Source organism: Protopterus annectens, chromosome 9.part0 (genome assembly GCF_019279795.1).
Source record: "Protopterus annectens isolate FY-2018-M chromosome 9.part0, PAN1.0, whole genome shotgun sequence".
Taxonomy (NCBI): Eukaryota; Metazoa; Chordata; order Ceratodontiformes; family Protopteridae; genus Protopterus; species Protopterus annectens.
In genome coordinates this window covers 1,776,141,798-1,776,168,387 of record NC_056743.1, presented here as the reverse complement: position 1 = coordinate 1,776,168,387, position 26,590 = coordinate 1,776,141,798, and positions in this window count along the sequence as shown.

Here is a 26,590-nt window from a genome sequence, read left to right as displayed (position 1 = left end):
TATTTGCACTTAGATCTTTTCATTGGCAGTCTCATTCATTCATTTTCTAGTTGCATTGTTCCCTCTCTTCCACGGCCATTTCTGTTAACATTCTCCAGCTGAGTCTACTTAAGAACAATGTTGTGTAGCCATGGCAAAGAGATGAGTGATATCAGCCTCTAAAATGTTGTAAAACTCTTTCTCTCTGCTCTTATTATACTTTATTTTACCTTTAGAGAGTTCCAGTAATTTGTGGTGATAGCTATTACAGTAGATCTCAGTTTCTGTTAGTTCAGCAGATCTAATTACAAAGTAGAGCTAATTAAGCGGTCCACTATGCCAAGGAGTGGGTAATTCATGTTTTAGCTACTATGGGAGCTTCCATTTGTCACTGGATTGTTCAATCACAAGGGTGTAACCTGAGTGACTAAACAAGTGCTCCCTACTGTCGACAAAAATATAATTTACCGACAGTTTTACTGGGAAGTATTGCTATTATACATCTGTCTGTATGGAACCTTTGTATCATTATAATATTTGCAAACTGTGTTTGTACTACATTTTTGTTTGGGGGGGGGGGTCTCAGCTAAACCTGGAAATGCTCTCAGTGAATTAATATTCTACCCCAGGTAACAAATATATGTTGCTCCCACTGTATTTCATTGTAGAAGTAATAGACTTCAGTTTTCCATTATACCACAAGGTGGGGCACCTTTTCAGGAATTTAAAAGACAATTTCGAAAGTGAAAGAGAGGAGACTAGAACACTAGCTAAAAGAGGGAAGACTGAAAGTTTAGCTGAAGGGAAAAGGGCCTTGCAGCATGACTGGATTTTTTTTCTTCTAGTGTTTTGGGACAGAGAAGTGAGGTAGCAGTTTGTGTCTGTCTCTTGCTGAAATCTTGGATGATGATATTTTGTGGATTCAGGAGAGAAGTCTGAAACCAGTAATTCCACGCCTGCATATGAGTCAGCAAGAAAAGGAGTTCCCTTGGGCCTAGTGCAGAGATGCCTTAGATGCCTACCAGAGTTCTGGTGGGTGATTTCCCATTTTTCTCATTGGAGGAACTGCGGTGCCTGGTCACTGGGATATTCTCGAAGGAGTGATGAGAGGCTTTTGGCCATCATTTTTATACTTTTATAAGATTGTGGATCCCCCCTAAACACTTTGTGGATTACAAATAGCTGGGATCCATATGAGCTCCAACCTTGGGCCCCATCATGCCAACAGTAGGACTGTAAGTAGTCACTGGCCAGTGAAAAGGGTACAATTGAGTGTCTCATAGTTGGTCTCTTTAGCTTGATCTAGGGGATAGAGGGTGTTAGTACTGTTGCCCTAAAGACTCTTTATTGCTAAATGACATTGCATTTTCTCATATTTGTATTGTTGTATTATAAATCTTTATTGTTCAGTGACATTGCATTTTGCTCGTGTTAGTACTGCTGCCTTCAAGAGTCTTTACTGTTCAATGACGTTGCATCTTTTTCATATCTGTACTGTTGTATTATAACCCTTTTTTTCTCCCTCAATGACATTGCATTTTTTCCGTGTTTTATAACCCTTTTTTTCTCCCTCAATGACATTGCATTTTTTCCCGTGTTTGTATTGCTGCATTATAAAAGCTTTACTGCTTATTGATATTGCCTTCATGTGCATGTTTGATTGTCAAGGTATTTTCTGTTGAGTTCTGGGGAAGGGGGTGAATGTATGGTTTCTTTACATGCATATCTCACTCTGCCTTACTGCTAACTGGTGCACTGTTGAAATCATTTGTTTGTGATTGTGCTATTGCCCTTTAAACTAAAGTGTCACCTAGAATAAAATCTGTTATCACTTGCCACCTTGGGGTGTTGGGCCTAAAGAAGGGGTGTCACCAGAGTCAGCAGGAAGGAACCCATGTCTACTTCAGCTACACCTGCGGGTACGCTACATTTGGGGACTTGTCCGGGATTGCATATACTGCCTTGAACTCCACCCTATTTCCCTGTATGTGTGGAAAGCAACTCCAGCAGCAAGATGAACCCAGAAGTAGCTGCTAAGTGGTACAAACAGCACAATGTTCAGTCAGAGCACTGCTTAGTTCTAGTGTTGCCAGGGGTCACATGGACTGATATGCAAATACATCAAGTCACATGATCCTTACCAGTTGTAGGGCGTGGATTTTTATTAGACAGCACTATGGACACTACTGAACAGAGCATATTGGCTTTATTAGAATGGAAAAGTCCTTTAGTATATGAGCACATACCTTTGAGTGTACAAATTTCAGGCAAGAGTGCAGTCTGTGTGGTAATCCCTGAGAAGTGCACTAACCCAGCAACCGAGGAAATACCTGTGGAAGTTATCAAAGTAGGTCAGAACCTTACACCAGAAGCTGCAGCTTCATGGCCCATAAATACTATAGGGCCTGAATTTTTGAATGCTTTGAGAAGTCTTATAGAAAAATGCTTACAGCCTACACAGTCATTCAGTGGGTTTGGCTACCGCAAATTGTGTTTTTTTTCTGGCAAACAGCCCACACCTCAGGGAAAGGAAGATTTTGAATCTTGGATGGATCAGGCTTTACAAGCCCTAGAGGAGTGGGATATCCCAGAATCTCAGAAGAAGCAGCAGATAGCTGAATGTCTAAAGGGATTAGCAGTGGATACCATACACAACCTAAGGAAGGGTAAGCAAGATTACACAGTCAAGGACTATTTAGGAGTACTGCAGGATGTTTTTGGAAGGACCGAGAGGGCTGTGGACCTACTGTATCAGTTTGAACATACACCAAGAGATTGGTGAGAAACTATGTGATTACATTAAGCGATTCGATAAAATGCTCAACCAGCTCATCCTAATGAAGGGGGTGGATCCTAAAATAGCTGACCAAGTATGGATCGGTCAAATTTTACAAGGAGCTCAAGCTATGGACCCCATTATGTGGAAACTGAGGGTGAGAAATAGGGAGGAGACTCTAACTTATTTTCAGTTGGTTAAAGAAGTGAAGGAAGAGGAAGCCCTGTTGCATGCAAAATGCCTTACTACTCAAACAGGTCAGTCATGGCCCAGGGTGTGGATGTAGGAGTGTGTCACTTGCAGGTGTGCAGGTGTCTTCCCTAGCTGGCCATAACTCAGGTCACCAAGAAAAGGACTCAGAAATGAATCAGCCAATGTTCAGAGTTCCTACGGATTTTTGTTTTGTTGGGGATACAGGGCAGCAATGCAGGGAAAACTTCAAGCCTCAGTGAAGGAGAGCCAACTGTGTGCACAGTTGCAAAGAGCTCCAACTAAGAGAGAGAATAACAGACTATGCACACTAGCTAGCTCATTTGAGACTTCAAAATCATTTGAAAAATTTCAGCAAAAAAATCAGCGCATGAGACCGCAAAGCATTACTAAAGAAAAGTCTTATCCATGGAAGAGAGAAGAAGTCAATGGGTGGTTCAAACTCATCATGACTGCCCATGCAGCTGGAAGACAACACGGAAAAAAACCGAAACCAATGGTCTATTGGGACCGACCGTGTCCTTGTGTCAGTAAGGAAAGGTAAGTATTGTAAAATAACTGTTGGATACTGACTGGTGCAAAAATCACCATTCATTCTGTACAAAATATAAAAAAAGCATCTGACACTTGAAAAGTTAGAATATTTGGAGATCTGGGGGTTAAATGACACGAAATTTCCTTATGATAGGTATGTCTCACTCAAGTTAGAATTTTCTCCTTCAGTTGTTGGATTAAGTGAAGTCATTGAAACACTCACTGTTGTATGCCCCAGGCCAAAAGGAAAGGATTCCGCATCTATTTTAGTAGGGATGAATACTGGCCTCGTCAGAAGAATGCTGATGCCTCAGTTGACCCAGGAACACCCAACATTACATCCTCTCCTTAGACCAGCTTTTAGTGCCCTTCAAAGGGAGAAGGATAGTAAGAAGGATGAAATTGGCCACGTGTGGACCCTGTCTGGGAAAGAGCATATAATTCATCCTGGTCAGGTCACCTGCTTGAGAGCCAAAGTGAGGATGTGTGGACAAACAGTTTCCTCTCATCTCATGATGGAAATGGATCCAGAAAGTGACTTGCCACCAAGGCTAGAACTAGTTCCAGAAGTTTGGCCTGCGGACAAGTTAAAGCATCCTTATGACACTCTGCCTGTTGGGTTGAAGAATAAAGGAAGTACTCCCATTGTCCTGCATTCATAAGTTTTTTTGGGAAATGTTTATGCTGCCACTCCCTTACCTGCTTCTGTGTTGACAAGGAATGAGAGCAGGCCCAATGAGTTGAAGCTGGAAGATATTGATATAGGAGGTGGCCTCTTGCCCCCTGAGTGGGTAACTAGAGCTAAAGGCTACTAATGAAGAAGAAAAATTGTTTTTCTACCAGTGAACTGGGCTGTGCAAAGAGTGAAGAACACCAAATAAGAGTGAAAGAGGACTGGCCTTTCAGGGAATGTTTCAGAAGATTAGCTTCAGGAGACCTGGAGGACTTAAAATAACATTTGGAAGAACTTAAAGCTGCAGGGATAATTTGAGAGTCAAGAAGTCCATATGCCTCTCCCATTGTCATTGTCAGGAAAAAGAATGGGTCAATTTGCATGTGTGTTGACTATCGTACTCTGAATCAGCGAACCATTCCAGACCAGTACACAACTCCCCAGATTAAAGATGCTCTAAATTTCCTGGTGGGCAGTAAGTGGTTCAGTGTGCTAGACTTAAGGAGTGGATGCTATCAAATCCCTATGCACCCAGAAGATAAAGAGAAGACTGCCTTCATCACCCCCTTGGGATTTTTTGAGTTTGATTGCTTACCTCAAGGTTTATCAAATGCACTGAAAACTTTCCAGAGAATCATGGAAATATCAGTTGGAGACATGCATCTCCTGGAAGTCTTAGTCTACCTGGATGGCATCATTGTTTTTGGGAGGACCCTAGAGGAGCACGAAGAAAGACTGATGAAAGTATTGGACAGGATTGAGAAGGAAGGCCTGAAGTTGTCACTGGACCAATGCAAGTTTTTCCAACCTTCAGTGACTTATGTGGGAGATGTAGTGCCTGCAAATGGGATATCCACAGATCCCAGCAAAGTTGAAGATGTGACATCTTGGCCCAGACCCAAAACTATCACATAGCTGTGATCTTTCCTGGGGTTCCGCAGTTACTATAGAAGGTTTGTGGAAGGATTTTCAAAGATAGCAAGACCCCTCAACCATTTGCTCTGAAATGATGAGAAAGCAGATGAAACAGATGAAGAACTCCTTGTGAAGAAGCCCAAGAGACCGAGAGGCTCTAAAGAACTCATCGAGAGTTGCTGGACTCCTGAGTGTGAAGAGTCATTTGAACAGCTTAAGTATTTCCTCACACATGCCCCTGTGCTGGCATATACTGACTCAACAAAGCCATACTCTTTACATGTGGATGCTAGCAGGGATGGCTTGGGGGAGTCCTTTACCAGGAGTATGATAAGAGCTGAGACATTTGGCTTTTATCAGTCAGAGTTTATCCCCCACAGAAAGAAACTATCCTGTGCATAAGTTGGAATTCCTTGTCTTAAAGTGGGTGGTAGTGGACAAGCTGCATGACTATCTCTATGGGGCTGAATTTGAAGTGCAGACTGACAACAATCCTCTGACATACATCCAGACCACTGCAAAGCTAGATGCTACTGGCCACAGATGGATGGCAGCTCTATGCAACTATAATTTCAGTTTGAAATATCACCCAGGACACGAAAATGGAGATGCTGATGGTCTGTCCAGAAGACCTCATGGAGAGTTACACCCCGACGATGAATGGGTGGAAATTCCAGCGCCAGGGGTGAGAGCTATGTGTCAGATTGCAACCTGTTATTAACATACTGAATGTTGGGCCCAGAAGTTGGGTCTGTCTGCAGCAAGCATAACCCAAGCTTACTGTAATCTGGTCATTTTACAGACTTCATCGCTACCAGCTTTGAGTAACAGTGACCTCAGGAGAGATCAAAGAGAGACCCCCTGTATCAGCTGGTGGTAGCTGCTTTAGAGAAGAAACAAATTGATATGCTTTGCACAGATATTCATCCTCTGGCCAGACTTTTGGCCAAAGAATGGGACAGACTCCAGATACAGAATGGACTAGTGTATAGGAAATCTCCTAGTGCACTCGGCAGTGAAAAATGGCAATTGTTGCTTCCTCAGAAGTATAAAAAAGTAGTACTGCGGTCATTGCATGATGAATATGGTCATCTTGGTTATGACAGAACTATGGGTCTGGTACGAGACAGGTTCTACTGGCCATGCATGAAGCAAGATGTTGAGGATTATTGTCGTACATGTCTTCATTCCATTTGACAGGTTCAACTGGCCATGCATGAAGCAAGATGTTGAGGATTATTGTCGTACATGTCTTTGTTGCATTAGACAGGTCCTACTGGCCATGCATGAAGCAAGATGTTGAGGATTATTGTCATACATGTCTTCGTTACATTAGACAGGTTCTACTGGCCATGCAAGAAGCAAGATGTTGAGGATTATTGTTGTACATGTCTTCGTTGCATTCAGAGAAAGACTCTGCCGACCAGAGCTGCCTCATTGGGCCAAATGGACAGTAGTGGACCCATGGAACTGGTCTGAATGGATTTTCTGTGCATTGAACCAGATGAAGGCGGAATCAGTAATGTGCTGGTTGTGACAGACCACTATACCAAGTACGCTCAAGCATTTCCCACTCGTGATCAGAAAGCTATTACAGAGGTGAAACTACTAGTTGAGAAGTTCTTTGTACACTATGGCCTGCCAAAAAGGATACACTCTGACCAAGGACATGAATTTTCGAGCAAGCTTGTCCATGAACTACTCACTCTTTTGGGAGTTCAAAAAATTTGCACCATTCCTTATCATCCTCAAGGGGATCTGCAGCCAGAGCATTGCAACAGAACGTTACGAGATATATTGGGGACACTATTTGCTGAGAAGAAGAGTCAATGGAGTAGACATGTAGCCACAGTGGTGCATGCCTGCAACAGTACTAAAAATGATGCTACAGGGTTCTCACCTTACTTCCTAATGTTTGGAAGAGAAGCTCATCTTCCTGTTGACATCACCTTTGGAGTCACAGCTGATGATACACCAGTGCAATCTCATGGCAGTTACATGGAGAGACTCAAGAAGAACTTCAGACAGGCGTATGAGCTAGCTGAAAAATCAACAGGACAAAGACATCAGTGAAACAAAGCTCGCTATGACAAGAAAGTGAAGATGCATGATTTGCAACCAGGGGACAGAGTCCATTTGAGGAATTTGGGTCTACAAGGAAAGCACAAACTAGCTGACCACTGGGGGTCTGAAATTTACATAATTTGTTTTCAGCTACCTAATATCCCTGTCTACCAGGTTTGCCCTGAGGGGGAAAGAAAGACCTATCAAAACCTGGCATCGCAACAACTTAATGCCTTTGGCAAAATCAGTGAGACTCATGAATCCAGAACCCAGAATGGCTCAGTGGAAGCCTAACTCAAGGCGATCCAGAAGACTAAGGTGGAGAGGAAATATCCTCTCCAATGTTCAAGACCCCATGCTTCCTCCTGCTGAAAGTGAGGAGGACAGTGACGATGACTGGGGTTTCAGTGTTTTTTTTATGAGGATGTTCGAGACCCCATGGGCTGTAATCTCAATGTAAATGCACTGGAATTCATTCCTTTTCATTTTGAACAGCCCAGACCTGACAATAGACTAAGTGCTGTTTCTGTACCTCTTGCAGAACCTGATACTGATGGAGGCCCTGCTATGCAAACTTCAGAAAATAGTGCTGAGGACAGTCATACTGTTATGGAAAAAGAAAGTGAAGTTATACAAGAGGAGATCTTGGAAGTAGACAAAATGCCTATTGAAGAACTGGACATTGAATGTGCTGTGAGTGACAAACCTTCCGAGCAAAATTCCTTAGTTGTCTCTCCCAAACCAAAACTGCAGAGACTGATTTGGCCCCCTCAGAGATTTACATATGACAGTTTGAGACATAGTACACAGGAACCTGTGACCACAGCTCATCCGAGAGTCTGTGCCCATGACCCCTATGCCACCTGCTCCACTGGTAACACCCCAGTCCAAGTTAAGCATAATGTTGATCGCCCTTGGTGGGAGGTATGCAAAAATATTATTCAGCTGAAGGTGCATTAGTGCTTGTAAATATTTTGCTCCTAATCTACCTTTGACTTGGGGGGACCCAAAATTTTCAAGTGGGGGGAGAGTGTAGCTCCCACTGTATTTCATTGTAGAAGTAATAAACTGCAGTTTTCCATTATGCCACAAGGTGGAGCTCCTTTTTAGGGATATAAAAGACAAAAAGAGAGGAGACTGGAACACTAGCTGAAGGAGGGAAGACTGAAAGACTAGCTGAAGGGAAAAGGGCCTTGCAGCATGACTGGATTTTTTTTTTCTTCTAGTGTTTTGGGACAGAGAAGTGAGGTAGCAGTTTGTGTCTGTCTCTTGCTGAAATCCTGGATGATGGTATTTTGTAGATTCATGAGAGAAGTCTGAAACCAGTAATTCCACACCTGCATATGAGACAGCAAGAAAAGGAGTTCCCTTGGGCCTAGTGCAGAGATGCCATAGATGACTACCAGAGTTCTGGCAGGTGATTTTCCATTTTTCTCGTTGGAGGAATTGCGGTGCCTGGTCACTGGGATATTCTCGACGGAGTGGTGAGAGCCTTTTGGCCATCATTTTTATACTTTTATAAGATTGTGGATCCCCCTAAATGCTTTGTGGATTACAAATAGCTGGGATCCATATGAGCTCCAACCTTGGGCCCCATCATGCCGGCAGTAGGACTGTAAGTATTCACTGGCCAGTGAACAGGGTACAATAGAGTGTCGCATAGTTGGTCTGTTTAGATTGATCTAGGGGATACAGGGTGTTAGTATGGGTCTATATTAGATCAACGAAGTTTTAAGACATCGAATCACTAAAGAATGACCTTTAGTGATCGAAGTCTTAAAACTTCGAATTGTCATAAAATTATTTAAAAAAAAAAGAAAAACAGACAAAAGGGTGTAAGCAGGGGGGCAAGCATCCCTGCACCCCCCAAATCCCTGCTACTTAAATATACCAACTCTGAGATCGCAATACAGTGCAGGAAACGGAAATCTTCCATTGCCACACTGTATTGCAATCTTGGAGTTGGTATATTTAAGTAGCGGGGTGGGGGGTGCAGCCCTCCACATGGGGTGCAGGGGGGCTTGCCCCCTGCATAAAACAATTTATGACAGTTTGCCTGTCTCAGTTTTTTTGTTTTTTAAATTTGAAAACTTCAAACTTCGACCATATGCTGTCGACCTTATGGTATTCGGAGTTTGAAGTTTTCATTCCGATAACATAGACCTTTAGTACTGTGAGCTAAAGACTCTTTATTGCTAAATGACATTGCATTTTCTCATATTTGTAATGTTGCATTATAAATCTTTATTGTTCAGTTAACTTGCATTTTGCTTGTGTTAGTACTGTTGCCCTAAAGACACTTTATTGCTAAATGACATTGCATTTTCTCATACTTGTATTGTTGTATTATAAATTTTTATTGTTTAGTGACATTGCATTTTGCTCGTGTTAGTACTGCTGCCTTCAAAAATCTTTACTGCTCAATGACATTGCATCTTTTTCATATCTGTACTGTTGTATTATAACCCTTTTTTCTCCCTCAATGACATTGTATTTTTTCCGTGTTTGTATTGCTGCATTATAAAAGCTTTACTGCTCATTGATATTGCCTTTGTGTGCATGTTTGAATGTCAAGATCTTTTCTGTTGAGTTCTGGGGAAAGGGGTGAATGTATGGTTTCATTTCATGCATGTCTCACTCTGCCTTACTGCTTGCTAACTGGTGCACTGTTGAAATAATTTTGTTGTGCTATTGCCCTTTAAACTAAACTGTCACCTAGAACAAAATCTGTTATCACCTGCCACCATGGGGTGTTGGGTATAAAGAAGGGGTGTCAGCAGAGTCAGGTAGGAAGGAACCCACATCTACTTCAGCTACACCTGCGGGTACACTACATATAAAAATATACATACATGCATAAAATGGCATTAAGAAACAGCTTACTCTTTTAAACTAATACCACTGTTTGTTTACTGGGAAAGTCCAACTGGGATAGATCCCATTTTCAGCAGAAGCCCAGGGAGAAATGCTCCAGACACGTCTTCGTAATGTGGGAGGAAACCCACACAAATGTGGGAAGGACATACAGACTCCACACAGAAGGCACCCCAGCCAAGAATCAAATCAGAGAACCTTTTGCTGGGAAGACAACAGTGCAAACCACTGCACCACAGCTCTATCATGCATAATGCGATATAATGTAACCTTTCCTGTAAATGCATCTCTCTTCTATTTATGTTTATTTATATATATATATATATATATATATATATATATATATATATATATATATATATATTATATATATATATTTTTTTTTTACTATATTTATTATATTTATATTTATGTGTAAAAACATTAGGGACTTTTTAATAAACATATTCATTTTTTTTGCATTTTTTATACAAGTTTAATTTATACATGTACATTCTCATCTTAGAAGTAGTGGTATCAAGCAATGCAGTGTCAAGCAATGGAGTGTATTCAGCTCTTTGTTGTTTTTTTTTTTTTTTTTTTTTTTAATTTTTTTAATTTTGATTTTGTCAATCATTCACTTTAAGCATTTATTCATTATAAGCAACAGTATATAATATTATAAGAGTTTTTGTAAAGTGACTGTTTGATTTGAAGAAGAGTCATAAATGGCGATGTAACCAACCAGTGTTGTTTTAAAAAAAAAATAAATTTTTCTTTTCTATTTGGATTTACCTTATTGTGATTTGCTATTACATTACTTTTTTTTGGTGTTGCTGCCTTTGGACACATTTCTACAGTTTTTGGTGCATCTCTCTTCACTGATGTGGGTCAGTGGGTCAGTGGGGATGAATTTCAGATGCATTGCACATGCACCTTTGGATGCCATGTAGTCACAGTACATGGGTTTAATATAGCTGCTGCTACTATAAGGATGGTATACCACAAAAGCACAACAGTTTGTTTTAGGATGCAGATCATGTGCATTTTATAACAGATCAGTAGCAACCATGCAAATGATAGGATTAATATTATCTTAATGTAAGTATTTGTAAGAGGATCTTCTTTAAAGAAAAAGATTCACTGATATTTCAATGCCTCAGCCAATTTTATTTCCTGCAGGATACCATTTCCTGTACAAAGATCAGTGCCCTTCAATGGAAGGCAATGCCGTCTAATTGGATTATATTAGTTTCTGCCTACTATCTAAGTTTTAGGTACCATAACCTTGTCAGAACTAGGACTGCTTCTGTTTTATTTTTTTTTTACTTAATTAGATTACTAGTTCTGCTTTGACAGGCAGGTTAGGCAGAAAGCTGCTGCAGGTTCCTTGCTCTTGGGAACCTTTTATTAAAACAGACACTGCAGCTTTGTTTATATTGCCTAGGCCCTTCTCAGAACATGTTTTTCTACTTGAATCTTTTGTGTTCTGGATACTGTTGCATATCTATCATAAGCATGTACTCAGAGTAAAATCTTAACAAATGTATAGTGATTGGTGCTGCTATGTATTGTATTTTACCTCAAGACTGTGGCCTCATGAATGGTACATCAAGCGGGATTTATGTCATAAGAAGGAATACACCTGAACTGTGGGACAAAGCCAGCACAATGAGACCTTGTAACCAAAATCAATCTGACCAGCCAGCTCCACAGAAATTATCAAAATGAGCAGGAACAAGTAAAATCAACCTTTATTATAATATAAATCCAGTTTGTACTCCTGGATCAGTTTTGGTTATAAGAAGGAATACAGCCTAATGGAAACCACAAATATTGCATTCCAAAAACTCAAAACCCACATACATATAAAAAGAGAACACATACCAGAATTACATAACTCCATGCCCACACGGCCATAGGAGAAAGGCAAACATCCTTTAAGAGAAGATGTTTTTCCATATTCCATCTGCAGCACTTTGTTATAACAAACAGCAAATGGGACTACATCTGCAATTCAAAATAGTAATAGTCTGCATCCACCACAAATACTGAAACAATAAAAATGTGAAGGTGCAAAACTGTAAAAGTATAATCAGAAAACTACTATATATCAATATGTTTGAAGCCTTACCCAAACTGACTGGTGCCAGAAGCATGGCCTCAAACTGAATGCCAAGAAATGTGTCAGTATCTCCTTTTGGGAAAATGTCATCTCCACCAATTATTACATTAATAAAATGTACTAAGCATGCAGTCAGTCGTGGGGGACTTGGGCACCCAGGTTGGTAGCAACCTGACTTTTCACTATCAAGTTGCCTCCATTGTACAGAAGGCTTTCTACATGGCCCACCTCATAAATAAGGGTATTTCATCCAGAAACAAGGTCATAACATCCCTGTACTCTTCCCTTATCAGACCAATTATTGAGTACAATGCCCCCCTTGGCATGTACCTTGCCAACCACATGCACCAGTTGGAGAGACCACAGAGGTTCCTGACCAGGAAAATCCAGGGTCTCAAACACCTATCCTATACAGATAGGCTAAAAGCCCTGTCCCTCTACTCAGTCTCGTACAGACTGTTCAGAGGTGACCTGTATCTGGCATACAAGGCCATTTCAGACCCAGCTTTGATGGAGTTGCTGCATATCCATAATACAAACTCCACTCATGCAACGCAAGGCCTTAACCTGGTCTGTGACATTACTAAAACTTGTTGGCAGGATAGATTTGTGTCTCAAAAACTCCCCCATCTGTGGAATAGACTCCCTCTCCGTGACAAGCAGAGTACCTCTCTAGCCCTCTTTAAGATGAACCTGGACGACTGGATGGGAAACAGAAAATATACCCCTGGGATCTCACCTGTGTCCCTGCTGGACAGGGGAAACAGGTGCTGACTTTGAGGGAACATTGGCAAAATTCTTTGCTAGGCTTATAAGGGCCTCCAGGCAAATTGCCTAGTATCATCCTATGAACCTATGAACCTATGACTATCTTGGTAAAAACAGCACAAATGACTATGACACACAGCAGCATTCTCAGTAATCATGTCTCAAGATTGCATTCTCAAAAGTAATACTGGTTCAGATGAAATTGGACTTAAGAAAGCTACATGATCCCCAGCTGGAATGTGCACACATTACTGTGCAGACACAGCTGGTATGTGCACGCATTACTGTGTAGATGCAGCTGGCACAGCTGGTATGTGCACGCATTACTGTGCAGACACAGTGCTGCAGCCATTTTACATTCTTCCTATGTAAAGACAAATGCAAACATGTCAGCAGTGGTAATTACCTAGTGATATAAGTTTCAACCTGCTTTTTATTTGCATGTGTCTGTTTGACTGGGTTTGCATTAGTATCTCTGAACCAACATTGCACAGTCCCAGTTAACTATCATGAGTAATCTCTCATTCTTCTTAAATTACATTTAATGGTACTGGCCCCTTAGCAATGCATTTTTACTGAGACATATTTTCAAAGTCATTTCCAGTGCATTCACATTAATTCATTATCACAGATAGACTCCCCCTTATAAAATTATGCACATAGTGTTGTCCTCAGGCATTCAGGTTAATGTCTGTGTCATACCTCTTAACTGTCCAGAATTTTGCAAAATGGCCAGATTATTCCCTCATATATTTGATCTATTCCTCATAAAATTTGAGGTTCTCTGACAAGTGATTGAGGATTGAAGTTACTACATAATGACAGACATTTGAGTTTCACACTTCATGAACTACAGAAATGCATGTTTATGCAATATCTGTTATTCTAGGAACTTTCTAAGAGCATTATTTAAAATCTGTTCCTGATTTTGTCCCTTTGTCTCCTCCCCCATTATATTTATTTTTATTCAGATTCTTGCTCTAAGAGATTGAGAGGCATGGTCTGTGCAGGACTGCTGAGCTTCGAACCCCCTTTAGGCTTGTCTAACATTTGTGATGTTATGCTACCAGTATACATCCCTCTTGCTGATGTTGTTTGGTGTAGTTCATTCAATCTTCTTGGTTGGTGTTTTTTTTTCTATCATCTTTTTGAAGTGCGTAACTTGCCTTGATGATGTGAGGTATTGCCATCTATGCCAGGAGAAGTAGGGCAGTGGATGTGTACTATATGCCAGCATAGCTGGAACTTTGTAAAGAATTATCTGTCATTTGTATATCAAACTGATGTGTACAGATGCTTGTGTTGAAAAATGTACTTGTAAAGTTGTTTGTGTTAAAAATGTACCAACAGTGTGCCCTGCTGGACAGATAAAGAAATATACATGTATTATTGTAACTTTTAAATGTATGTGTTTTAACTGTGACAGCCTTTCCCAGGTGTGTGTGTGTGTGTGTGTGTGTGTGTGTGTGTGTGTGTGTGTGTGTGCGTGTGTGCGTGTGTGCGTGTGTGTGTGTATTATTGACACATATGTGCTAAATTCTGACAGCTTCTAGCCAATTGGGGTGGCATGGGAACCAGAAGTCAGCAGACTAGATGTACATAATATCATTCTGTAATCCATCACTAAAATAATGTTTTAATACTAGCTGAGAAGTTTCAGGGCACTCTGTTTTGTAACCTGACAAAGAAGGATCTCTCACCTACTTCATCTTACCTATTAATTTCACTCAGTATGATTGGGTACTCATAACAGCCTTAGAGTAACTGGCATTGGGGTGTCTGGTGTCAGTGTAACTACCTTATAGTCTGGGCAGAAGGGGGCACAGCTAGTAAATCTGTGACAGCCTTTCCTAGGTGTGTGTGTGTGTGTGTGTGTGTGTGTGTGTGTGTGTGTGTGTGTGTGTGTGTGTGTGTGTGTGTGTGTGTGTGTGTGTGTGTGTGTGTGTGTGTGTGTGTGTGTGTGTGTGTGTGTGTGTGTGAAAATCAAATTTCAAAGTGTGTGTGTGTGTGTGTGTGTGTGTGTGTGTGTGTGTGTGTGTGTGTGTCAGCTACTTGGAGCAGGGACACAAAGCACTGCTTTCACAGAGACGGTGCTGGAGGGCTTGGCTTGGACACTCTGCTGAGGACTCAACCCTACAGCTGTACCAGTGGGGAGTCTTATTTGGGACCTGGAGGGAGATAGATAGAGAAATCCGGACCCCGGACTGAGTGTGTTCCCTGTGTGCTCTTAAGTGAAATTGTGCTTAATGCAGAGAGCTTGATCACATCTGGAAATACTGGGTGTATCCATTTTTGTTCGAAGTGAACATCCCACTCCACTGCCAGTGTTGAGGATTCAGGACCCTTAATTACTGTCCCAGAGTGGGGATGTCACTCTTGTCATTATAGGTTTATAGGTTAATACTAAGCTATTGATCTAGAGGACAATTTGTAGCCTAACCACATGATCCCACATTTGTAGTTGTCCATCTTCATGAATTAGTACCTGTTTTGACCCCTTCTGATGAGTATTTGTGGGGTAGCTTGTAAGTACCAATCAAACTAAATAATTTATACCTAGGTTTCAACACCTTTTCAGTTAAGGTTGTAAGGGCCAGACCCAAGATTTATTTAATGACTGTCAACCCATTTTTCCAGGTCTCATTTAAAGAGGGTCTGGGGGTACTTTGCTTTACATCCAAGGAGAAGTCTATTCCATAAAATATGGATTCTCTGTGGCAGATATTTGTCTTGCCAGCAGCAGATGCTGATTATGTTTTGGTTGAAGTTAAGATCTTTTGAGTGAGTTTTTAGGCTACATGCTTTGAGGACATGCAAGAGGTTGCATATGGCCATATCTTTGAGGCTGTGAATGCTTGTCAGAGATCCCCTCACAAGTGTCTATAGGAAACAGGAAAGAGAGTGCTTTAAGGCAGTCTGGGTAGCTCACAAAGAACATATCTTTGATTGTCTTTTTGAGAAATGCTGTGATCTCTCAAGCCGAACCAGATGCTCAGACAAGTAGGGGACAGTATACACTATTATTAGCCTGATGAGGGAAGAGCATAGAGGGATGATGACTTCCTTGGATATAGAAGATTTACCCCTACTGATTAGTCTGGCTATACAAAAGGATTTCCCAACAACAGTGAAAAGATGATGATCAAAGAAGACTTCATTATCAGTGAAAGTATCATGTCCCCAATGATTGAGTCAGTTTTCAAAGGGGTGTCACCTATGTAGTAGGTACATGGGTGCTCAGGTTTGTGAAAAGACACAATGCTGAATTCTTGGCATTTAGTTTAAGGGTCATGGTCCAGATGTCACTTGTTGGTGCATACTGACTGTCCTGAAGAACCTATCAGTCTGTTGGGAAGTTTATGACAGCTACGAGTTTTCCAGTTATCTGCATACTTGGTTAGCTACAGGTCTTGATGTTGGCTAAAAAATGGTGCTTAAAACATGCTCCCTTTTTTCCTTAAAGGAAAATATACCATTGTTAAAACTACAATTAAAATCATAAGGCTGCCAATAATCCAAGATATACATTTAAACACATGTTGGCAGCCTTATGATTTTAATTGTAGTAGTTTTAACAATGGTGTATTTTACTTTAAGGAAAAAAGAGGCCTGTTTTTGGCACCATTTTTTTAAATAGTTGTATTTAAGCATTGTTTCCTTTTGGTTTTACTCAGTTTCTGAAGAAGTTCCTTACCTTACTTAAACTGATGTGTTTTTAGATGTAATAAATTCTGGTTCGTGATTCCTGAGTAGCATTTTTTTTCTTTTTATTAACAGAAAAGAGAACAAACCATATTAACATTTTTTTTCCATTTACATACCCTACAAATTACACAGCTTTCCTGTGCAATATTCTTTCTATCTAGTCTAGCCCAGTTTTTGTATCTTGGGGAATAATATGTAAATTCTGTCTGAGTTCCTACTACTGAATTTACATCTTCCATACAAAATATTTTCATAAATTTCTTCAGAAATCTATCCTCATTTGTCACATTTTTCCTTCTAAGTCCCCATGATACATTCTATTTCAAATCAAATTTCAATCTGCACTATGAGTTGTATTCCCTGCTGAAAGCTGATTAATTCCCTCAAAAATTCTTAAGCTCTATAACAGCATTTTTGGTGGAATAGAAATACATGCAGGTGTACTACTCCCTTGCCAATAGTTCGTTACTATCACAAATCTACCATTATTGTAATTTTTTTCATCTTCTATCACTATTGGAGCCTGTCTAGCAATTGGTATAATTCACCCCATTTACCTTTGTCCCTGATATTCTGCTGAATCTCCATTCTGAATACCATTCTTTGTTAAATTCACATGTTAATTTCTTTCCAAATATGTCTCCTGCAGCATTGCTATTCGCACTCTGCATTTCTAAATAAAATTCAATACTTTTTTCCTTTTTGTCTATACCAGTAATGCCATTTACATTTTAAGATAATATGAGTACCTTAGCCATTATGATAAATAGCTATTGCTATACATGACAGTTTTTTTGAATGTGTATTTCCAAATTTTGTGCTACATGCACACACTTATGTTTGGTAGGCTGATCTTATACAGTTTTTTTTTTTTTTTGCATCTCTATTTGAACCTGTGTCATACTTTTCAAGACTGTGTTTAATGACATCCATCAAACAAAAACTAAATACATTTTCAGAACACTCCCATCCTCTATTAACATAGAACAAACACACACAACTATGTACATCTTCAAAAAATGAAATTTAGCCCTCCATATAGGAGTAATTGTTCCAAATTGACATCTGTACCCACAGGCACTACTTAATCTAAAATAAAGATTCCCTGTGCTAAAGCACTTGCTACAGCCTGTGTTTGTACTTACACTAATTCCTGTCTCTTATTGCTTATCTCCATTCTACTCACAGATGTGAACAATAGTTGGTATGCTTTCACTAGACATTAACTATTAGCCCTAAGAAAAGGTGTACTGGCTTTCCTTAAATAAAACTATTAGATAGATTAAAGTATTAAGTCTGCTAGGGAGGCTGCTATCTCTTATTTACCTCCCATAATTTCAGACTTTATTTTTCATTGAACTTCTTGTCATTGTACCTTTAAAATTTCCATTTTCCTTAGTAAAGACAGCTCAGAACTCTCAAGACTGATTGCTTGCACCTGCAGATAGTTCTTCTCCATGTTAAAGTGTTCAGCCATGAATATTTGTAAATTTCACTCAGAACAGAATGCATAACTGTCATTGGCTGCAAACATCTTGACTCCCACTGAACATTTGCTAACAGAAAAACAAAACAAGCTAATATCTTTGCAAGAAACTTAGTATTTTTCATAGCTTTCTCATTTTATCTTAGTGTTCAAGCCTATTAGCTTACAAATAAAAACTCTTGTTTATAGTTTAAGCCAAGGGCATTAACCTAGACATTTATCCTTGTAAAATAAGATAAAATATCTTAATTCTACATATAATATAATCAATGCACTTTTACATCCCACCCTACCCCAGCAGCCCACAGCGTATAACATTAAACTTAATTTTCCAGCCTTTCTTCTCTTGCTATACTGTAAAGCCTATATTTCTTACAACTAAAAAAGTAGTTGTTTACATTAATATTTTTAACACATACAGCAGTGACTGAAAAGATGTCCTTGACATTTAAAATACCACTGACTATGCACTGCACAAAACTGCTTTACTATATATGACATGCAGTTTACATCATGAAATACACAAATACTAATAAGAACACAATTTGGTTTACTTCTATATTTTTTCCCTTTAGTATTCTTCTAAACATTAATGACAAAGTGACGTATATGCTTTACAGTCCAGCCACAAGTTTAGATAAGCCTATTGGCTGGAGCTGTCATGGTGGGAGTGTAGTAGTTGGTTATGATGTGGTACAGGGTTTTGCCATGAGAAGGATATGGAGGAGTTCAATGTCATCATCCTGTCTGGAGGTGAATTGGCTTCTTAGGATTACAGACACACATTCATCCAGTAGCAATGTCATTTTCAGCATTTGATCTGAAGAAGTGGTGAGAATTAAAACGCTAACTTGTTGGAGTGCTTACCTCTGTTCTGAAATCATGTTTCAGTAATTACACAGATATCAATGTTTTCAACAGTTAGAAATGCCTGCAAGCAGTCCAACTCCTTGTTTAGGCATTTAGCACTGAGCAGTGCTACTGTCATATGACTTTGATTTGCTTTGTAGATAATATGAGGAGAACAGCCTTGTGTAAATACGCAATATGGAGGAAGAAAAAGTCATGACCGATATGCAAAAGCTAGAAGGAGAGAATTGCAAGCCAGCCCTAGCAAAGCAGCCAAGATTGTCCATAATATTCCCCCCACACTGGTAATACTGAATCCCCTTAGAATGACACCAGTAGTTAAGCAATAAAGTCAATTATGTTTTGTTTGTATTGAAGCTTCATTATTGGCAAAGGTAGGATACTGCTCAATTCCAGTTTCACACCCACTTTGGATGCATATTCTGAGAGCTTTTTCATGTCCCTCAGTCATATGACCTGAGAAGGTGTGTCTCAAGTCATTTACTCTCTTGTGAGCAATTACTAGGTCATAACTGTACCTTGACTGAAAGGACTTGAAGGCTGTAGTGAGATTGAGGATCCTATCCGCTAACCATCACTCTGTCTTTGCTCATTAAACTGACACCCACTTCATGCCAAAGCATAGGTTTGTTACTGGGCAAGCACTATAGGGTTATGGTCATATAAGGAAAAAATATGTTATCAATTGTTGTCTAAATGTTGGCCCCTCTCAGGTGGCTCTTGATGTGGTCTGTGGGGAATAATTGGGCCATTAGGTTAACAAAGGGTATGATGATTATCAGGCAGCATGCTAAAAAGCTCAAAAAACTTCCATGCCTAACTTAGCTTTATAGCTGTAAAGTTCTGCCATGGTCTTGTGGAAGCATTAGGTTCTATTTTGACCTTTGCCTTCATGTTTTAATTAATTGCTTCTATTTGTTTATTAGCAAGTAGGTAGACTGGACCAAATGGCCTTTTTACAGCCATATCCTCATTATACTGTAAATAATGAAAATTATTTTTTTCATAATATCTGTACAATATATTCATATTGCAATGTAATATACAACCATTCACCTCAAGTAAAGGACGTGTTATATTTAATATGTGCCAGTGTTAAGCAGTTGCCAGGACAGCAATAGGTACTTGCAGTGTAATGCTGGTAGCAGAAAATATTAGTGAAAAAATGTTGCCACCTTGTTCGTAAAGGACGGTAGGTTAGAATGGCCTCTCCCTAGAATAAATTCCCTCAACCTGTGGGTCACTATCTTCACCCTTATGCACTAGGTACTGAACTCTTTAAAAGTATTTCCACATTGTATATGTTGCAGTCATTGTAGAAGCATATGGAACATGTGCTGTTTATATTGCATAGACCAATGTGAGTTACGTAATCAGTGAAGTAGCTCATTTTAAATTAACACAAATGCATGATAGTCTGTATATCACACTTTGTCTAGTTCATTTACTGTGTTGATCTCTCAGCTCTGCAGTCTTGTGTAATATGCTTGGTCAGATATCTGTAAACTTTTGTCATACAGTGGAACTTCTATCACAGTTAGAAAATAGAATGCTGCCAACGTGTTTGTAATACATGCTAGTACACTGCAATGCAACCTCCTCTAAGTAGAGGTTTAATGATTTATTATGCAGATTATTACTGATAAACTGTTTGGCATGCTTGCTTCACTCTGTGTTCAATTGACACTCTGCGTATGCAGCAGTACTTCCTCTACCTGCTGGCTAAAGTAAGCCTTTTGTCAATCAGCTTTTTTTTTGCAGTTATGTTCTTATTATCTCTCCTGCTTCCCTATTCTAATGTACAGTATGATGTTCCCACACTGGGCCAGTAATCGAGGAGCCTGAATCCTCACCACTGACACTGGAGAGGGACATGCACAAGGAATACAAATGGATACACTCAGTATTTCCAGATGCATCTCCCTGCATCAAGCTCAATTTCATTTAAGAGCACACAGGGAACACACAAAGTCCAATGTTCTGGATCTCTCTGTCTCCCCCCAGGTCCCCGTGTCCCCAGTAAAACTTCCCATCAGTAGAATTGCAGGGTTAGGTCCTCATCCGAGTGCCCAAGCCAAGATGTCCAGCACTCTCTCTATAACCCCAGTGCTTTGTGTCCCTAGCTTACACACAGAGTGTAAGATTTGGTTTTACACACACACACACACACACACACACACACACACACACACACACACACACACACACACACACACACACACCTGGAAAAGGCTGGCACAGATTTACCTGCTGTGTCCCCTTCCACCCAGAGTATAAGGTAGTTATCACCACCACCAGACACTCCACAATCAGTTATTCTAAGGCCCTTCACAAAGGGTGTCCAATTATACTGTGTAATATTAATAATAATACAAATGGTAGTAGTTGACCAAGACAACTAGGCCTTCTGGAGTGGCCCACACAGTGTCACCAAATAAATATAAGCACTCTCCAAGGTTAGATACCTTCTAAAAGGACCAGCCACAATAACATTTTTAAATTTATTTAATAATAAATAATAAAAGCATGAAAATACTAAATATATATTTACACTAAAGCACAGAGTTCAAATCACAGGGAATATTGAAAATAACATAGATGAACAGACTTATACAAATAAAGAAAACCAATCTCTAAACTAAGCTTCATTATATTCATGACTGAATCTGAGAGAATTACTATTCCCTAATAACTTAATTTACAGAGCAAGGCACAATGAAATACGTAAGAAGTATTTCTAGTCAGGTACCCCAAAACAGAATACTCAATACTCTGTGAAAATTTTAATTTAATGTAGGTGCTGCTTCTGTGCTGTACTTGGTGAAATTGACTAGAACCAAAGTCTTCTTAAGACACAAGGTCTTGCTAGCTGTTTACTGCTGAATCAAAGACACATAGTTTTGCATGACTGCATCTGTAGTCTGTTTAAAGAACCAAGCCTTCCAAATTGCACACTGATAAAGAAATATATTTTGCACCACAATACTATTTTACTATAAGCATGGTTACTAATATATAACTTATTTTTATAACAAACAAGATGTATGACTGTAGTTTACAAATTTAATGTGCAAATTGTTTCTTTCACAACTGATATGGATGATGGATTTATGAATTTCCATTCTCCAGTTACCTCGGAACTGGTGTTCCTACAAAATACCTCTAAGAAAGCTTAGTATAAAGTTTTATATACCCTTTTATTCACGCACTTTAGATTCTGTTTTTCCTTTTGGTATCTTTTTTGGACTTAATACATTAACATCTGTTCTGCTGCTACTTTACTTTCCAGACTTGCTTAAGTAAATGTTTTGTATTGTCCTTCTGTGAAACCATTTCTGCTGATGTGAAAATGCAGGAAATGTTCATTAACAGAAGTCTGAAAGGAAACATCTGTGAGAATACGTCAAACTGTTCTGCTGCTGATATTGAAAAAACATATTTTTGAGGAACTGATAGTGTGGAAGAACGTTTTCTGAGGAAACAGCTTTGTAAAAGATCACGTATTGCTGAATTTATAAACTGTTCTGCAAACATGAGAAAAGCATGTAATACTTGCTTTCCAGAATTACTTTTTTAGGCTTTTTTGCTGATGCTGTGAAGAAGCCTGCCTGTTATACATATAGCATGGATGCCCATTTTACATTGCTAAACTCTATACATATATTTAAGCAAACTTTTATTCTATGCTTTATCTTTCAGCATATTTTCAACAGAATTAATTTCAATCTTTTATTCACTGTTTAATACACTCTGACACTCTGAGATTACTCCCTGTAGAATATAATATCCAAGATGGCTTGAAGAATGACCTCATCTGGTCAGCTGACTCTAGGTTCACAGTATTCCCCTTTGATGCTGATACAGGTATTTAGCATAGACTTCTACAATACACATCTACATGTTTATGGCAGTGCCTGGGGCTTCCCCTCTTTTTACTGAGCTAATGAAAGGCTTCTTCCAGACCCACCATCTCTGGTCCTATTCAGTACTGTGTGGTTACATTTTACTAGTTTAACAGCTCATTTACATTTCCCTTATTTTTCTTAAAGTAAGCTAGCTGGTTATTTTCTGCGGCACTAGTATCCTCTATTAAAACATATACATTTAATTCAGTTACAATAATACGTGTACATTTCTTTTCATTCCAGCATTGTTGATACATTTTAACACATGCAAACCTCACAAATACCTTTCCAGCACAAACAGCTGTACAAATCGGTTTGATATATCGCATATAATTATTTACAAAATTCCAGGTAACTGTGCTAGCAGAAGTCATACATCCACTGCCCAACTTCTCCTGACATGGCTGGCAGTACCTCCTATCACATACAATAATCTAATTATATCAGCATTTCTGTTTCATTTCTGCTTCTGTCCTCTGATGAACAGTCTAAATTCTATATGTAACTACACTTGACAGTGAAACTATATTTCCCTATCTCCCTCTAGCTCCATCCACCCAATCTGCACACTAGTACTGTTGAAGTGCGGAAGATTTTAATACCAAGTTGGCCCTTGTAAATTTATGCCATCATATGCAGGGGTAAACATAAAGGGATTTTATCTTTCTCCAATTATCTAGACCATTAAGCAATGTCCATACCACTTGCTTAGCCCATTAAACCTTATACTTTCAAGTTTCTAGCTTGGGCAGCTTTTTAGTATTACAATACTCCCCTTATAAGCACCTTTCACACCTGTCTCCACCTAAGTATTTTCTGTTGTTCTACCCAGTTTGTTTCCACTGTTTCTTTTTACTCTTTACTGTCTTCCATCTGAATACTTTTTTATTTCCCTACCCAGTTTGTTACTTCTGTTACAACATGCCAGTCCTTATCAACATACTTTAATCTTCTGTGTTCCTGTTCACTGTCAACCTTGCTGTTTTTCTCTTTGATCCACTTAAGTCTTTTTCCTTCACAAATGAACTCTCCGGCTAGACCACCATCCTTAATATATTTTTCCTTTCCTTCACGCTGCTGTTTCTTTTCCTGATGCTCACTCAACAACTATATATAAAGACAAAAAAATGTGGCACTGCCCATCTGCTGTAACTAATGCATATTGCTTATTTGGAAATCGTTAAATTCAAGCTGTACTATTACTCGTGCTATAGCGGCAGTTTTTATAATGAACAGCAACCTTGCCTGTGTTAAAAATCTCATTTTTTCCACCATCTGGATACAAAACTATTTGCCATTGTTCCATTCCATTATATCTATTGCCACTCCAAACAACTCAAAGTAGGAATGTAACACTGGGAAATCCCTCATCATCTAGAAGTAAGAAATTAAAACAAAAACAGCTGGCAACTTCACTGAAGACTAAATCCACAAAGTTTAATGAAGCACTTTTCATCCAAAAACTTCTTTGAACTTCATCAGATACTAACATTTACAAAAATCAAGTTTAAATAGTCATGTTTAACCATGATTAAAATCAACTGTTCTCTCCATCTTAAAATTTAAAGGAGCAGTAGTTAAAATAGCATTGTGAACATAATATGCATTTTCCTGTTCTTTAAAACTGCCTTATTTAACAAGCAAGTGAATACATTTATCGCAGGAGCAATATGGTGAAAATCATATACGAAAATTGTGTAAAAATCTAAAGAGTCTCCTCATTTATCTAACCTTACATTATAAACATTTTCAAGTGAAAAATTAATAAGTAAAACATAATTTCTATAATGTTGTTACTACAGTATTTCATCTTATTAAACTTTTCAGTTTTAAACAACATGTGATAGAACACATATTCAATCCTGGAAAGTTATAAGCATTGAGATGAATTTGCCATAGCAATTCCAACTTTTCTAATGATAAGGGGAATGGACCCCCTCTTGGATTACTGTCCACTTGATCAAGTGTCCAGAATTTAAATGAATGTTCTGGATGTTGTTTTATATGCTTTGCTAAAGCATTGTCCAGTTTGTGTTTATTAATACAATATATATGTTCGTATATGTGGTCTCTCATTCTATGCTCAGTTTTACTAACATAGAATGAGTCACAATTTTGACATTAAGCCACATATACATTCATTTTGGAGTTGCATTTAACTTTTCTTCTGTTACTCAAATGTGTGTTGTTTATGTGCAGTGATGCACCTACATGAATGTATTTGCAATAGGGGCAACTACCACATTGTTTCATCCCTATTGCATATGATTGAATCCTGCACTCACCTTCAAATATATTCTTGAGTGTTCTACCCTTCCTAATAATGAATCTTGGTTCTGTACCCAATTTGCCTACTATTAGTTTGTCCTCTAACAGAATATTCCAATTTTTTATCAGTATGTTTTTTATGTGACGGTAATCAAGGTTGAAAGTTGCAATATAGCTCATTGTGAAATCAGTTTGGTTCGTACCTGTCCCAATGATTGTGTCCTGGACCTGTTTTTCCATATCAACCTGACTATCATTCATAGAATAGTCATTCAACACAGTAGTGTGTTGTATACTCAGAATGGGTATGTACACACCATTAATTCTTTTCTCCACAACTTCTTCCATTAGTTTGTCAAAGTACTCGGGTATGCTCTTTTTATGAATATTTTTTTTCAAGCACTAGCACTCACTATGGAAGTCCTCATCTGTAGACACCATTCTGCTAGCCCTTACTAAATGGCCCTTTACCAGCTATCTTTTTTGGTGGTAAGGGTGTGCAGTTGTATAGTGCAAAAATGTGTTTGAATAAGATGGTTTCCTATAAAATTTTGCTTGGTATCTCTTTTCAACATAATTTTTGGTAAGTTGGACATCTAAGAATGCTATTTCATTTGGGTCAAAATTATATGTAAACACTAAAAAGACTGTAGCCTCATTAAAATAATCAATGAGATTTTTTGCCTCTTCATGTTTCCCTTTTATTAGTAAAAAGATGCCATCCAAATAGCATGTATAATAAATTATTTTTGAGGCTATTCCTTCCTTATTGAGTACAAATTGATGCTCCCAGTAACTCATAACCAAATTCGCAAAGCTAGAGCCACAGGGGGAACCCATGGCTACTCCGCTTTTTTATAGGTAATAGTTTCCTTTAAAATAAATGTAATTGTGGGATAGAAGTATGTCTACAAGTTCTTCCACTAGACTGATGTCATTCTGGGGAGCCCCTTTCTTCCTTAGTAATTGACTAACTCTCTCTATGCCCAATGCTTGTGGTATTGACGTATATAAGTCCTTTACATCTACTGTAAGGAAGTTGTTCTGTTCGTCATACTTCAATTCATTAATTTTTTGCAGGAATGATTTTCACCATATTGCTGCTGCAATAAATGTATTCACTTGCTTGTTAAATAAGGCAGTTTTAAAGAACAGGAAAATGCATATTATGTTCACAATGCTATTTTAAATACTGTTCCTTTAAATTTTAAGATGGTGAGACCAGCTGATTTTAATCATGGTTAAACATGATTATTTAAACTTGATTTTTGTAACGATTAGTATCTGATGAAGTTCAAAGAAGTTTTTGGATGAAAAGCACCTCATTAAACTTTGTGGATTTAGTCTTCAGTGAAGTTGCCAGTTGTTTTTGTTTTAATTCCTTAGTTTTTTGTATCTTGGATTTTGGATCATCTAGAAGTAGTTTGCCCTAAAAAGAGTTGTCCAGGGAAACAAGTGA